A 6,965-nucleotide genomic window follows, 5' to 3' on the forward strand; every position below is an offset into this window, starting at 1 on the left:
TTTTAATCTGTAGCTTTGCTCTAAAAGAAAGCACGTACCTGGGCCCGCCTACTACGCTTGCAAAGGTAAAATGATTGGCTGGAATCCAAAGTGTATGACATCTCAGGAAAATAAAGCACTGAAATGTGCACTGCTTTTCGGTCTGGTTACTACCGTTTATGTCAGAACCGGTGCCATAATGGCACCAGATACCGGTACCCATCCCTACACTTCAGTGCACTTTATGGAGTCTTCACAATTCAATTAAGTGCAGCTCTTGGGGGGGGGGGGGAACTGTTATTTATCAGTGTGACAGCAGGTAAGTGGAGCTAAATTTGTGGATACAGCCAGTTTTTAAAGGAGAAATCTAATATTAGACCATTAAAGCAGCGTGTCAACGTGTCCCAAGATGCCGTTTGTTAGAAAGGTCAAAATCCAGCCCGCTGTAATGCACTAAGATTAATTTTATCACAGCACCGATATTTTATTTTGGTTCCACTGCAATGATAGCTTCTCTGTGCTGAAGAGTAGCCAAGAGGACTCATTTTTAAAAGATACTTCATAACAATTCAGAGACAATGAATAGATTTTGGTCCACACGTACGCACACATCAGGCTGCTTTCCCTTTAGTGTACACGTACAGTAGGAGGAAAGACATTAGCCATGGATGAGACGCTGCACTCTGTATTTTACTCACCATGAGAGACGAGCACTTTTTTCATAAAATGGACTCACATTTCAATAATATATTTTCTAATCTCATGCAGTATTTAAAGAACGTGTGATTTATTTCCTGTGCTCCACTCCACCATGGCTATTTTAAGCACTCAAACCAACTTTAAACCCTCTTCTCCTCTCCTGTCCTCCTCTGCTCCCCTCTCCTCTCCTGCTAATCAACGAGCAGATGTTTGGGAGGGACAGATGCCACTCTCTTTCTCCTCCCTCCTGTCCTCCTGTCACTCCTCCTCTCCCCCTTTTTAATCCCCTCTGAATTTCTTTCAGTCTTGGCTTGCAAAATCTTTAAAATGAAGGAGCTGTTGTCATGTGAGCAGACACCCAGCTGGATTCATCCCTCCCGCCTTCCCTGCACAAACCTGTTCATCCTTCCTGATGAAATTAATAAAACTTGCTCGTGCGCTGATTATTGAACCGTGTCCTTTGTTTAATAGACACGATGGCATCGTGTTCGCACGCTAAGACGGCATTCTTCATCGAAGCGTTTTCAATTTCCATCAGCCAAGGATCAATTTACTCCTTCTCTTTGTTCCTGCTCCTTGTTCCACCCTCACTCTCTTTGCGCTCTTATTCTCATTTTGCAAATTTGGCATGGACAATAGAGATCAGCAGATAGAGACAGATAACATAATCAGAGAATATGATGAGAGGACTTTGCATGTGACCCATGTTTCACACTCATTTATCACAAATTTCAGATGAAAGGACAGGTAAGTCAATTAAATGCTCATATATTTCAAACAAAAGAGGTTTTATTTAGTTGAGGAGAGCCGCTGCTACTGCTGCTTTGTCATTCACCCCTTCATCAGGAATTATTGCCTATTCTGGTAAACACTTTGTGCCATTTGTTGTTATATAGGCTGACATAGATAAGATAAGAAATGGAGATGCTGGGGATTGAACCCAGGACCTCATACATGCGAAGCACGTGCTCTACCACTGAGCTACATCCCCCTCTGCATGCTATGGTATTGATGTCAGAATGTGTGAGAGAGAGGCTGGTTTAAACTAAGCAAGCTTCACTAAAACACATTGTGTTTTAAGTCTTTCAGTATTTCAAACTGACATTTCTTGTATTTACAGTCTTCTTGATGGCTCATTACCATGCACACAGTGCACATTACAGCCACCAACAGTAAATCAGAAGAAAAGCCTTAAAACAAGCATGCAAATTCGTGTGGATCTGCAGAGTGCAGATAAGATGTTGACGCACTTGATCACAGCTCTGCCAGTGGTCAAAAATATCACTGGACACGTTTAAGTGTTTGACAGAAGATAGCATTCTGCTTTAAAGTGATATGTTTGGTTCTGTATTTGAGTGTGGAGTCACTGAAAAGGTAATATCTGCAACAATTTTGTAAGTCTTTCCATGTTTTAAAAGTTAAATGAGCACAAAACGCAGTTAGAGTCAATTTTACGGCATCGTGATCAAATATACTATTTGAGTGCAGCGCATGTGCTTCATTTTCCAGCTCACATTTGAAGGCTGTTACAGTTAAATGAATTTGAATGTTACAGTAAATGGAGACTCACTCATCACTCATTCATTCAGCATGAAAAAGCCTATTTAAAGCGAGTAATGACACTTCATTTAAAAATCAGTCATTTGGCCCCAAAAGAATCGCAGATATGAGCGATATGCGACATAAACCTTTAACATGATGTTCAACATATCACACTGAGGATTTATATAACTGCAGACACATAAAGCCAAAGAATTATTTCATCAGCGATCCACACTGCACTATAAACTGTGTAATCAGCCACTGAATCAGCTGAATGAAATAATCTGCTTCCACTACATAATCACCATCTCTCATCCTTTCAGTCCTGGCTGCGGTGTAATTATTTGAATGTGATCTTACACAGTCTGACAGAAATGTAATTTTTCCTGTAAATGAGGTTGAAAAGCTTATAATGCAGTCATCTTACTTTTCAGCATACTTGCAGACGATGGATTTAAGTGAATTGAGCCAAAGAAGAGGTTCTTTTTATTTCCCAGGCAGTTTTTAAGCAGATCTAATTTGGCACAAGAAAGTTGTATAAACTGAAAGTCAGACTCTTTTATCTTTTAAGTTGCCATATTTAGAATAAGTGCATTAACATCGTCATTGGATTCCCCCGCTCAGCCCCTCTTCCCTATTACCTGCAGTATGTAAATTTGCACCAACGGTCAACATTTTTCTACCTCTAACCAAACTTCCTTATATTTCATCAGCTTTCCAAGTGATTGTTCCACCTTGATGTGAAATTTCAGGAACTAATTTCTTACGATGACTCCAACACCATGTGAATGCACTTAAGATTAAGGTGGAAACAGAAATTTTCCACCTATTCCCGAATGTAAACAAGCAGCCATGTGGCAGCTCTGTGTAGCTGTGCATAAGGAGGACGGTAATTAAGTCAAATGCTGCAGCCAGCTACTGCTCATTTTAGCTGCTTTAATGATTTTGTTACCTTACTTAACATTTTACACTGTACCTAGAGCTGAATGCATTAGGAATGTTGTACAGAGTGTGTAATGCGCTGAGTTCTGGGTACAGTATAAAAATAGGCTCAGTACTAAAGCTGGACTCTGTACAGTTTTATAGATCTGACTCCAGCACAGCCAGAGCTTTCCTCAAACAATGAATGCTTTGACACAGAAAGGACTTGAGCAATGCAACTCTGAAATGGGAATATTCCACATCTGCTATGGCCCACATTGCAGCGCAGTTATAAAGCCGATAGAGGCAACCAGAGCCAGTCAAAAGCTGCGGCAATGTTTACTGTAAAGGATTTAAAATCTCTGCGCTATCAGCCACCCACAGCAGTTTATCTTCCGGCACTGGGGACTCCACTTACAAGGGTGCTTCTGCAATAAAAAAAAATCTACTGTGAAATCTACCATAGTGACATAACTTGAATGTCATTCCTCTTTAAAATGCACATTTATTCATACTGTAAAATGTGTAGACATTATAACTGCAGCTAACAATGCCCAGTGCACCCACACCCTCACTCTTTTGGGTTAAAACTACTTTATCGGGCTGGGTGAGAATCAAAACATGTTGTTGAGAACAGCTTAGCGCACAAAGGCTCTGTCTTACCGTTCTAGAGGTCACTTTTTTACCACTAACAAACAATGACCCCAGTACATTCTACAAGTAAACAAATGACAAAAACACAAACTTCACACTCATTTTGTGATGAAATTCTGAAGCAAGGGGTGGTGGTAAGGTTAGCGTTTGATTTTTAAAAAGCTTTGGATACAATTCAAAGCAGTCATGTGGAAGTTGACTACGAACATTAGCAAAAGTAGTTTGTAGAGTACTACAAGAAGTGCAACAGTGGTGCTTGTTATGAAAGTAGCAGAAAATGTAACAACATCAATGGAAAATGGCTGTTTTGTAGCTCATAGTGAATAAGAAGTTATTGTAGTTAATGCTGTTAATAGATTCTTACAACTTGCAAGTAATTCTAGAGACAGATACAGGCATTGCTAAATAATAAAATTATTTATAAAGACATCTGTTGGCTGCTTCACCTGTAGATTAGATGTTTCACAACATGAGCAGCTATAAACACCTACACAAACGTTTGGTTCCTCCTCTGCACCCCCGGATTCAAAATCTTGTATTTCACATTTATACGCTATGGATCACAGAGACTTCTTTTCCCCCCCCCTTTTTTTTACACTAGTCATGTATTAATGTCCCAGCGAGCCAAGGAGCTTCACTTTGTACCAAGCACTTGTTTCTTCAATTGGATCTCAGCGGGGTGGAGGGGTACAATGTCGTCTTCGCCCCGGGCTCTCTTCTAGTCTCTCCTCTCTCCACACAGTTGGAGTGGGTTAACAGGATTAAGGGGACGTGCATCGTGTTGGGTGGAGCGCTGAATATACTGGAAGTGCCTCCATCATGGTATGCAGTGGGACAATGCTCAGAGAAATCATCATGTAGCATATTTAGGTCAGATTCAAAAGAATGTATACATTAAACATACACAATACTCCCTGGGGACAATAAAGTCTTAAGACCGAGTGATAGCAGGCTAGGTAGGTAGCTAGGTAGGTAGCTAGCTAGCTAGCTAGATAGATAGATAGATAGATAGATAGATAGATAGACTGAGGCGGTTCTGTCAGGGGCTATTCATCTTTAGATCAGCATAATGCTGTGTACATAAGGGAGTTGATGTTGGGGTAATCTACTTAATCCGACTGGGGGTTGAGTCATCTTCACAGGCTCAATAATTGATAGCACCATCTGCTGTTGAATCAATCTACCACAATATCATATGTATGGAATTAGGTTAGTGCAGTGCAGGGTAATTATACTTTATCTTTCCCATCAGGGAAATGATACTGTATAATTATATTTCAAAATGTTCTTTCATCATACTCTCAGTAAAATGAATGCGCAAAAACAGTTCTTTGGGTTGATTGATGTACCTGTTCCCGAGCAGATCACATGAACTCATAAAGTAGTATAACATGTTACAAATTTTTAATTTCATTTAATTTAATCATTGTTATTTTTTCCCCACAGAACTAAATTTAATGGAGAACGTTATATTTTACAAATAATTAATCTGTTTTTACATAACATTAAGCTAACCATTTATTCATTTTTTTAGCTACTAGTCAGGTATTGCTTGATTGGAAAATAAAAGCTCCAGTTCAGAGCAGAAAGCAATCCCATCCTGCGAATGTTTCAGGTGCTAACGCTTCAAATGCTAAGAAATGGAGGGTTTGAGTTAACTGAAATGATGTGTTTGGATGTTCTATGTTTGTGCAATTTTCTTTTCTGGTCAATTGATCAGGTTTTATCTATATTTATCTTTATATTAGACTGGCTAAGCTGTGACACCATGAGTGCAGTGGGTAGCTGTTTTAGCACTGTGAACAATTTTCCTGCCAGAGCTCTGTTCTGGAATGACCAGTGATCAGTTTCACAGTGAAGTAATCACTGATCTAAATACTGGTGTTTGATGAATATACATATATCAAAGTTATATTTTTAACTCCATTGCACGAATAAAAACCACAGATTGCTGTAATGCTCTGTCAGTGGTGGAGACAGTGCTAATCAGCATTTAGAATTCTATGCTGTGTTTAATGCACATATCAGTGTACACAGAGGGTTTAATGCTACCTTGCTTAAGTAATGACATATAATGCCTAAACTGTGTCATTAATCAGACAGTAATAACAGCCTCAGTAACGGGACATCGGAACAAGATCATCTCTAAGATGATCTCATATACTGAGCCAGCTGAATTTATTATAGAAAAAAAGTCTGCTTCAAATACAGGCCTGTTACACTCACTTTGGGGAAATAAAGACTCAGGTCACTATTTGAGGAAACATGTCCGGGGGTCACAGTTGACTCAGTGGCTAATGCAGTAGGCATACTGGGCCATCGCTGCCTGATTAGCAACCATTGCGTTCACTGATTAGACATCTTGGCATTAAATCTAAGACATCAGATGAACAGCTGCATGTTTCATTTACAGAGAGCTTATGGTTATTTCAAGGACGAGGTAAATGATTTTATTTCAGCTCAATGGTTATGCTACCTACATACTGGACACTCACTGAATAGCTGACATTATCCCTTTAATCCTAAGATTTAGGATGGTGTGTGTGTGTGTGTATGCGTACTCATGTACTCATTCATGTGTTTGCTGTTGCTAGATTGCGCTTCTGTATTGTCTATAAATAATGAAGAAGTTAGCATTGTTTGAACATCTTCGACCCACAACACAGCGAAGGTTAGCGCACAGTTCTCCCAGCACACACACACACACACACACACACACACACACACACACACACACACACACACACACACACACAAAACCCCCAAACCTGCTAACATGTGCTAATGCTTCACTGATTAAGACGCTTTTATTAATGCTGAAAACAAGCACATCCACCATGTTTGTGATGGTGCAAGGCAGCTTTGATTTCTCTGCCAAGCATTGTGTTGCAACACCTCAGCTGCAGCCACAGGAGAACCATCTCGACATGTGTTTATGTTTCTCGGAAGCATCATGCATGTTGTGTTTATGACACCCTGGAAAGAAATAAAGGAACGGGGTGAAAGATTGACGCTATAATACGTGAACGCTGAGAGCATTTCACGCAGAAATTTAAGGACACCAGACAGCTGAGAGTTACACCTAATTACATTATATCCAATGTGACATGCATGTGGCATACCTGATTAATAACAGTTGAAAGCAAGATGAGGTGCGTAATCACTGCATT

General features: G+C 39.9%; 1 non-coding gene across 1 annotated transcript; it reads right to left on the reverse strand.

Moving 5' to 3' along the window:
• Nucleotides 1-1,597: 1,597 nt before the first annotated feature.
• trnaa-cgc (transfer RNA alanine (anticodon CGC)) lies at nucleotides 1,598-1,669 on the reverse strand. The gene has a single exon. It is a non-coding gene; the product is annotated as a tRNA-Ala (tRNA).
• Nucleotides 1,670-6,965: the final 5,296 nt, after the last annotated feature.

Source organism: Rhamphochromis longiceps, linkage group LG3, assembly GCF_057381845.1.
Source record: "Rhamphochromis longiceps isolate RC_006_pf linkage group LG3, R_longiceps_female_GT1.1, whole genome shotgun sequence".
Classification (NCBI taxonomy): Eukaryota; Metazoa; Chordata; class Actinopteri; order Cichliformes; family Cichlidae; genus Rhamphochromis; species Rhamphochromis longiceps.